Here is an 8,860-nt window from a genome sequence, read left to right as displayed (position 1 = left end):
TACTGGCTAGCCCCTCATGGCTTCGTCAGCCTGCTTTCTTATAGCTTCCAGGACCACCAACCTAGGGGTGATCCCACCCACAGTGAGCTAGCCCCTCCCACAGTGAGCTAGGCCCTCCCACAGTGAGATAGGTTCTCACACAGTGAGCTAGGCCCCACCCACAGTGAGCTAGCCCCTCCCACAGTGAGCTAGGCCCTCCCACAGTGAGATAGGGTCTCACACAGTGAGCTAGCCCCTCCCACAGTGAGCTAGGCCCTCCCACAGTGAGATAGGTTCTCACACAGTGAGCTAGGCCCCACCCACAGTGAGCTAGGCCCTCCCAGAACAATCATAGGCAAGTTTGCCAACGAGCCAGTCTTGTGGGGGTCGTTTCCTCAACTGAAGTTCCCTCTTCATAAATGACTCTAGCTTGTGTCAAGATGACATAAAATTAGCCAACACGCGGCACATACATGAAGACCCGAGTTTGATCTCCAAAACCCACGTAAAAAGTCAGGGATGGGGGTATGTACCTATGATCCCAGCGCTAGGAAGGCAGAAACAGGTAAATCCCTGGGGTTTGCTGGCCAGCCAGTCTAGCCTAACGGGTGAGCTCTAGGCCAGTGAGAGATCCAGTCTCAGCAAGGTAGATGGCTCCTGAGGAACAACACTGTAGTTGACCTTTGGCCTTTACATGTACAGGTACACGTGCACACACATGCGCATGCATACACACAGAGAAAGATGCATGCTAACGGGTGATTTTCATTTTATGTTGTTATAATTCAAGGAAGTTGATTTTAATGAAAATCAAACCAAATCAAACCAAACCAACAAACAAAAAACAGTAGCCCAAAGATAGGAAATTTCTAAGTGATGGGGACCCAGTCTTTTTTTCACTTGTTTCTCTGAGTGGTATGTTTTTTATTTACAAAGCCATGCCACGACTCAGAATGGCTACAAAAACTCTGGCATTTATATCCTTATTCTAGCTGGAAGAAAAAACATTAAAAAGGGTTTACTCTTCCTTCTAAAGAGACAGTAGGTGCCGGGCATGTAGCACATACTTTAGTGCCAAGCAGAAGCAGGTAGATCTCTGCCATTTCTGGCCCCCACCTCCCCACCCCTGGACCCTGGAATGGGGAGCAAGGCAGGAAGGAGCAGGGGACGGAGACCCCAGGCTGCAGTCAACACATGAGAAACAGACTTCTCGGGAGACAGCTTCAGTGAGCTTGTTTAACTGGGGGAGCAAAGATCACTTAAACCTTTGGGGAGTGGGTAGAGGTTTTCGGGGTGAGTGTACATCATTGGCCAGCTATGTGGCCACCTCAAGGGTGGCAGAGGTGGGGACTGTAAGGCTACATGTGCTGGAAGGGAACGGTCCTACTCTTGCTGTTCTCAAGATGAAATTTTTGGGGTTTGGACATGCCTTGACCTCACTTCTGCTCCAGGTGGCCTCCCCTGGTGGCATGGCTCCCCAGCCAGTTCCAGGCCAGCCAGGGCTAGGGGCAGGGAGAGGGGGAGAGGAAGTTGGTTGGGAGAGAGGGAAAGAATGGTTATGTCTTCCTGTAAGAAAGGATTGAAAGTGGATGAGTTTTAAACTAGAATCTTTGCAGGTTTAAATAAACTCAGGATCCTTCCCCAAGGGATCAGAGCTAAGTAGCTTAGAAACAGTCCAATGAGAATGTAGTTGAAGTAAAATGCAAGTTGAAAGGCTGGAGAGGCGCTCAGCACTTATGGGCAACATTACTTGTTGCTCTTGCAGAAGACTTGGGTTCAGCTCCTGGCACCCACATGGAGGCTCACAAAGATCCATACCTCCTAGGCACTCAGGTGGTACCCATTCATACCTATAAAATAAATAAATATAAAAACTTAAAAAAAAAATAAATAGATAATAATAAAATAAGGGGCTGGAGAGACAGATCAGAGGATAAGAACACTAGGTGCTCTTCCAGAAAATCTGGGTTAATTCCCAGAAATTACACGAAGGAGGCTCTATAACCATCTGTAACACCAGTCCTGGGGGATCCAACTCCCTCTTCTGGCCTCTGAGGATATTGCGTGCATATGGTGCTCAGACAAAAGGCAAAACAGGTAAAACACCCGCCCATGCACAAAAAATGCAAAGTAATAAAAATAATTTTAAAAATAAATAAAATATGTAAAGAAAGTATAGGTTGACTATCCATATTCTAAAAGTGAAAAACTCCAAATGCTCCAGAATTCAAAGGTTTGGTATCAAAATATGCCATAGTAGAAGATGAAGCCACATTGAAGCTTGTAACACTCAGGACAAGCTAAGTCAAAAACACAGATACTAACAACACTGGGTAAAATTATCTTCAGGGCGCATGTATCAGCTATATAAAAAAATCAAATGAATGTCTTTGTTTTGGACTTGGGTCCCAAATCCAATATATATATTTTTGTTTTCAAGACTCTGTAGACCAGGCTGGCCTCAGACTCGTAGATCTGCCTGCCTCTGCCTCCCAAGTGCTGGGACTAAAGGTATGTTCTAAATGCAAGCTATATTATTGATGGATACACTAAATCTTCAGATTTCTCCAAATATGAAAATGTTCCAAAAGCCAGAACACTTCTGGTCCCAAACATTTTGAACCAGGGATGTCCGTCCATCTTGGGTAGTGTGTAGTCTTAAAAGAGAAAGCATTGGGAGACAGCTGTGATGACGGGCGTGGGTGACACCCACCCCACCTGTAGTCCCCGCCCTCAGGAGGCTGAGGAAGGAGGGCTGCAGATGGTTTGAGGCCAGCCAGGGCTGAGACCCTGTCTTAAAGAAAGAGAGAGGGACTTGGGGGAGGAGGGGAGGAAAGAAGGAAGGAAGGAAGGGAAAAGAACAGAAGATGGAGCAGGGTGGGTGTTTTCTTTCTTTTTTTTAAAATTAATTTATTCTTGTTACATCTCAATGGTTATCCCATCCCTTGTATCCTCCCATTCTTCTTTCCTTCCCATTTTCCCCTTACTCCCCTCCCCTATGACTGTGCCTGAGGGGGACCTCCTCTCCCTTTATATGCTCATAGGGTATCAAGTCTATTCTTGGTAGGGTGGGCGTTTTCAATGTGGTCCAAGCCTTAGTGCTATCTGGGTCTTTCTCATTGAGACCAGTCTAGAATCCGCAAAGCCCCAGGGCCTCGTCAGGTCAGTGGAATCGATCCATGGTTCCCTAAAGACACAGGGCAGGAGTGGCTGCGTTTAGAGGAAATTGGGTGACTCTAAAAAGCATAGAGTTATTTTTTTGGGTTGATGAAGTGTTCTCAAATTTGTTGAGGTGATAATTGTGTAACTGGAAAGACACTGAACACCATGGAAACATGCTCTTAGTGAACCAACTGAATGACTTCTCTCAGTCAAGGCATTATAATGAGAATTTTTCTTCCTTCTCCTGCATCTTCCCTCAGGCCAGCTTTGTGTTAGTCTGCCGTCTGGCCTTTTGTACATCCTGACTGCATCCTCATCAAAGAGCCCTCCTCCCCTCCTCCTCTCCTCTCCCGAAACCTCTTCAGTTCTTCTGCAGCCAGCGTTATGCCCAGACACACTGGATAGGGCTTAGGGCTACAAGAAACTGTGTGCTTGGTAGATATTTTCAAAACACTTCTCACTACAAACAGGAAAGAGAAGCCCTAACTCCAAAAGCCACGACTCCATAGAAAGCCCCGACTCTCTTATTTTGCTCACACGCTATTGCTAATTCACGGTCACCCTAAGCCTGTCCAGGGGGCTTCGTGGCCACATCAGGCCACGTGGAGACCCTCAGTCCCAGTGCACAAGACGCGGGGTCATAGAATAAACCGTTGGCTTGCCTCTGCTTACATCTTAAGACTTTGCAACACAGGCTTTTACATTATTTAGAGCTGAATGTTAAGACGGCATTTCTCTTGATGATTGGATTCAGCACTTACCTTGCAAAGCCTCGTCCTCCCGTCCTGTACTCACGGCTGCATCTGGAAATGTCTGATGGCATTGCTTTGCTACAAACCTCAGTATTTACCTATCTCTACCAACAGAACGTGAGTCCCTTGGGGTCAGACACTTGTCGTCTCCATGCAAAGGCAGAGACGCACAGCATCCCCAGAAACACTCAGTGGGTTTATCGACTCATGGTTTCCCTTCCATCTCCACTGAAGAACAGAACCCAAGCCTCCTGTCCCCTGTCTCTCTGTGGACAACAGAGACGGGACACGACCAGGCAAAGCTCATGGGCCTGGCCTCATCTTCAACTGACCTTCGCCATCTGCAAAGTATCTTGTTGTCTGAGGATCCAGATCAATGGGCAATAGGTTCCCTAGCCTTGAGGTGCCATGGCCTAGTGTAGAGCAGTGGTTCTCAACCTGTGGGGTCGAGACCCCTTTGGGTCCTTTCACGGGGTGGGGGTGGGGTCACTAGTGACCACTGGGAAACCCAGATATTTATATTACAATTCATAACAGTAGCAACATTATAATTATGAGGTAGCAACAAAGATAATTTTATGGTTGGTGGGGGCCACTACAACATGAGGAACTATATTAAAGGGCCACAGCAGTAGGAGGGTTGAGAACCACTGCTCTGGAGCACCGCTGGAGGCTTCAGGTCCCTGGAATCTGAAGACGGCCTCTGAGGCAAGGAAGGTGGAGGGAAGTGAGATGGTTGGGAGGTAAGCTTGGTTGAGGATGGAGGCTCACCCTCTGGTCCCAGTCACCCACATGAAGCCTCCCGGGGCAGAAGCTGACCTCATCATTGTCTTCAGGAGGAAATGGGCAGGCTATCGTAGACACAGCACGAACATGCTCATAGCTAGGAGAGCCCCTCCCTCACTTCCTCTCCGTGGATGTGCCGGGAGTGGCTGGGACTGAGCGCTCTGGGGGAGGTGGCTGTTTGGTGCTCTCCAACACTGGCTGCTACTGCTTCTGTTGTGTTCCACAGGCTCCACTGGCCCTCTTCAAAGCTTCAGAGGCGTCATCAGCTCCAAGGGGCCCAGACGCTGTGCCCAGGAGTCAGGAGAAATGATCGCAATTGCCGTCAAAGATAGCAAAACCTTGTCTTGACAAATCTCTAAATGATTGTGAAGGGGATTGAACAATTATGGGGGAGCTGGGGTGCTTGTGGAAGGGGGAGACCAGTCTTCCAGAGGGAAAGAGGTCATGGCTGTTCTCTTAGAGGGCATGATGATGGACATGGATTATTTAGTGTAAGTCCAAAAGCAAGGCACAGCTGGCCTAACCGGGAGTAGGACAAAGGGAACAGGGACAGTCTTCCTGTCCCTAGCCTAACAAAGATGATTAAGAAATGGCAGTGAGAGGGAAAAGAGGTAGAGGTGGCTGGGCTTTCTAAGAGAAAGGCAAGGCAGTTGGGAGAGTAGGAGAAGGCTGGTATGTGGGGAGGTCAGAGGTATGATTAATATACCATTAATTATAATAGGTAACGAATATACTACACAGGCAAACTTTTTTTTTTTTTTTTTTTTCAGTCTTCCAGCTCTGCAGAGAGCCTTGTGCTCATCTCCATACAGAGGAGGAGACTGTGGCAGAAAGCCACATATTTACTAAGGCTGGGCTCTAGATCTGGACTCAGGTGCTCTCAAGCTTGTACCTTACTGTCCTAGACACTCCAGACGCCGGCCTGGGATTTAGGTGTTCATCTTCCTGCAACAGATAAAGGACTGAAGGTTCTGAGGAGGAGCAGTGATGGAAGCAGGCAGCCCTAATGGGTCCTGGGCCAGCTGGACCAGGGAAGGAAAGTGGGAGAACAGGGCTTTCTGGGACACCGCAGAGAGGAGGGTCTTCATCACTAAGCAGCTGATTGATGACTATTCTCTCATTTCAACCTTGTGGGACCCCCAGATGAGCACATCTGTGAAGATGTAATTTGTGTCCTTGTTTACACTCTTCTCCTACGACATCCTGCCCCATCCTGCAGTAAATATCCCCGCGGGTGGCCCATTCGGTTAGGGTGGTTTCTCTAGCCTCCCAGCTCCTCATCTTAGCCATGTGACCTCCATCCATCAGCCACCGGCTCCTCCCAAGGTCACTATAGACCTGGACAACAGCTTCTCAGAACTCCTTGCCCAAGCTCAAGCTCTCTTCTTCTTTTAAAGAAAAAAAAAAACATTTTTTTTTTACATTTATTTATGTTGTGGGTGCACACATATATGTTTATGTGTTCATGCACATGGCCCTGAGGGCAATCAATTCTTCCCTTTCACTATCTGAGTCCTGGGGGATTAAACTCCGGTCATCAGGCTCAGTGACGAGTGCCTTGACCCACTGAGCCCACCCTCTCTCCTCCTCTTCCTCCCATCAGTCTCTCACTGCCATCAATCCATCCACTGGCCTTACTGGAACCTTGTCTACACGCCGTCCCATGATCTCCTTGTGCAGCCGACTTTTGATCATGCCAGACTCCACGTGTGACTACTCTCACAGATCCCGTCTGGAACTGCCCTATGCCTCCACACCCTCCTGTCTTCCACCCATGTTCTCCTTTTCCTTAACAAGTATCGAATGGCGTCCTGACTCTGAAACCCTCTGGTCTCTTCTGCACACCTCATTCTGGTCAGGTGAGCTCCTGAGTCTCTTTGTGGTGTGGAAACCAACAGATGAAAAGCAATGCTTTCTCCCTACGGTCTTGTCTCCAAACCCGTGTCCTTGCATCCCCTACCCCCACACCCCCACACACAGGAGTGTGGGCTGTGTTGCTGTTAAATCCTCAGCCATGGGCAGTCCCCTCATTCCCTTCCTGAGAATCAGGAATCTGAAACCCAAATCATCTTCCTTCCTCTGCAGCGCCAGCATTTCTCATGAATATTTCAGTAGGAGACAGCAGAGGCATCCAGGGGTCCTCCATGTCTGTTCTCATCCTCTTTGGCAGCAGATGCAGGCCAGCAGGGAAGGGCTGATGAGAAACATCTGGTCGGTGGGGAGCTAAGGTAGCCGGGAGAAGAAAGGACTGGACACCTGGTGATGGAGGTGCTACCGTGCCAGCCGTGGCCACTGTATTAGTTACTGTTTTCCTTGTGATGAGAGACCTGACAAAAGCAACTTAAGGGAGGAAGGGAGAGTCTGTTTTGGCTTGCAGTTCGAGAATGCAGTCCAGCACGGTGGGGGAGTGACGGTGCTGGAGGATAGGGCAGATGCTCCCATGTGTCCACAGTCAGAAAGGAAAGAAGCAGGTGCCGGCGCACGGCTGGCTTTCTCCCTCTGATTGCATCTGCGACCCCAGTCCTTAGGATACTGCCACTCATAGGTAGGGTGGCTCTTCTCACCTTCATTCACGCAGTCTGGAAACTGCTTGAAAATTTGCTTGTCTCTTAAGTGATTCTAGACCCTGTCAAGTTGACAGCCACCATCACCATCATAGTCACCCACCTCTGAGCATCCTTCCTAAGTGAACAGCCCCTTTACCTCTGTATTGACTGTCAACCAAGCCCAGTCACAACATACACACACAGTGTGCCCCCCAAATAAAAGAGGCGGGGGAACCACAGCAACAACCAACTTCTCAGAATTCCAGGATCCTTTTCGTTTTCTGAATAGCTCATAATATGAAAGACTTAGTCTCTATACGCCCTTTGGTAGTAACTTCCATTGCATTTGCAGAAACATTTTGCCCAGAAACAGCCCAGAGCTCAATAGTGCTTAGTCCAGCAGGCCTTCACTGTGCCTCCTGTGGCTATACCCTGAAACACTCTCCAGCTCATGGGACAACGTGGAGGTGCTGCCTATTGCCTCTGGCTGCAATGCTATGTCATGGGCCAGCAGCTTCCTTGCTACAGCTGTGGCCTCCACCCAGCTTTTCATGAAGGGCTCCCAGCTTTCATCTCAACACCTCTCAGGAGTCCCCAGCTACAGATTCGTCTGTATTATTTGCTTTTCTGTTGCTCTGATAAATCTCCTCTGAGGTCCCCAGTCACTTGCAGTTTGACCAAAAGCAACTTACAGAATAAAGAGTTTATTTGGGCTTATGGTTCCAAAGGGAGCATCTATAATGGCTGGAGAGGCCAGAACAGGAAGCTGAGAGAGCATGCCTTTAAGTACATGCAGAAAGCTAAGTGCATGCATGTGTGTGTGCATGTATTTGTGTTTGCATGCGTGTGTTTGCATGCGTGTGTGTGCCATGACCTCTCCAAGCCCGCCCCCAATGACCTGATCCCCCAGCACAGCTTCATCTTTTGAAACATTCCTTTACTTCTCAAACAGCCACCAGGGACCAAGTTTGCAAATGCATGAGCCTTATGGCGAACATTTCTCAGTCACATCACCACAGCCCCAAGCTGTCCTTTCTGGATTACTTCCCTGTGGTCCCTGGGTTGGCAGGAAGCACCACAGTCCACCTGAGGCTGCATGCCTAGAGTCCAGACTCGGCTGGTTCCCAGCTTATGCTGTCTTTTTCCATCCAAACCACGGCCATCTCACTGCATGCAGCCTTGAACCCACTGCTTCTCTCCACTTGCATGGCCACTGCCAGCCTTCTGCTCTCAGTGGCAGGAAGAGATTCTGGAAAAACCACCCAGGTCAACTGTTAAGGTCAGTGGACATCACTCTGCCTGGTGTCTAAAGCCCTCCAACCTTCTGTTTTTGGAGATGTGACCTGTTTGGGAACTCAATAGTAAGCTGGACCGTGGTGGCACACTCCTTTAATCCCAGCTCTCAGGGGAGGCAGAGGCAGAGAGATCTCTGTGAGTTCGAAGCCAGCCTGGTCTACAAAGCGAGTCCAGGACAGCCAGGGCTAAACAGAGAAACCCTGTCTTGAAAAACCAAACCAACCAACCAACCAACCAAACAAACAAAGAGAACTTAGTGCTAGAATCCAGCCTCTGCTAGGGTCTCCTCTCAGATACTGACAGGCGCCCTGCTGGGACATTGTCTCTGAGTTCCTAGTT

The sequence above is a fragment of the Acomys russatus genome, chromosome 1, assembly GCF_903995435.1.
Source record: "Acomys russatus chromosome 1, mAcoRus1.1, whole genome shotgun sequence".
Classification (NCBI taxonomy): Eukaryota; Metazoa; Chordata; class Mammalia; order Rodentia; family Muridae; genus Acomys; species Acomys russatus.
This window is presented reverse-complemented; position numbering follows the sequence as displayed.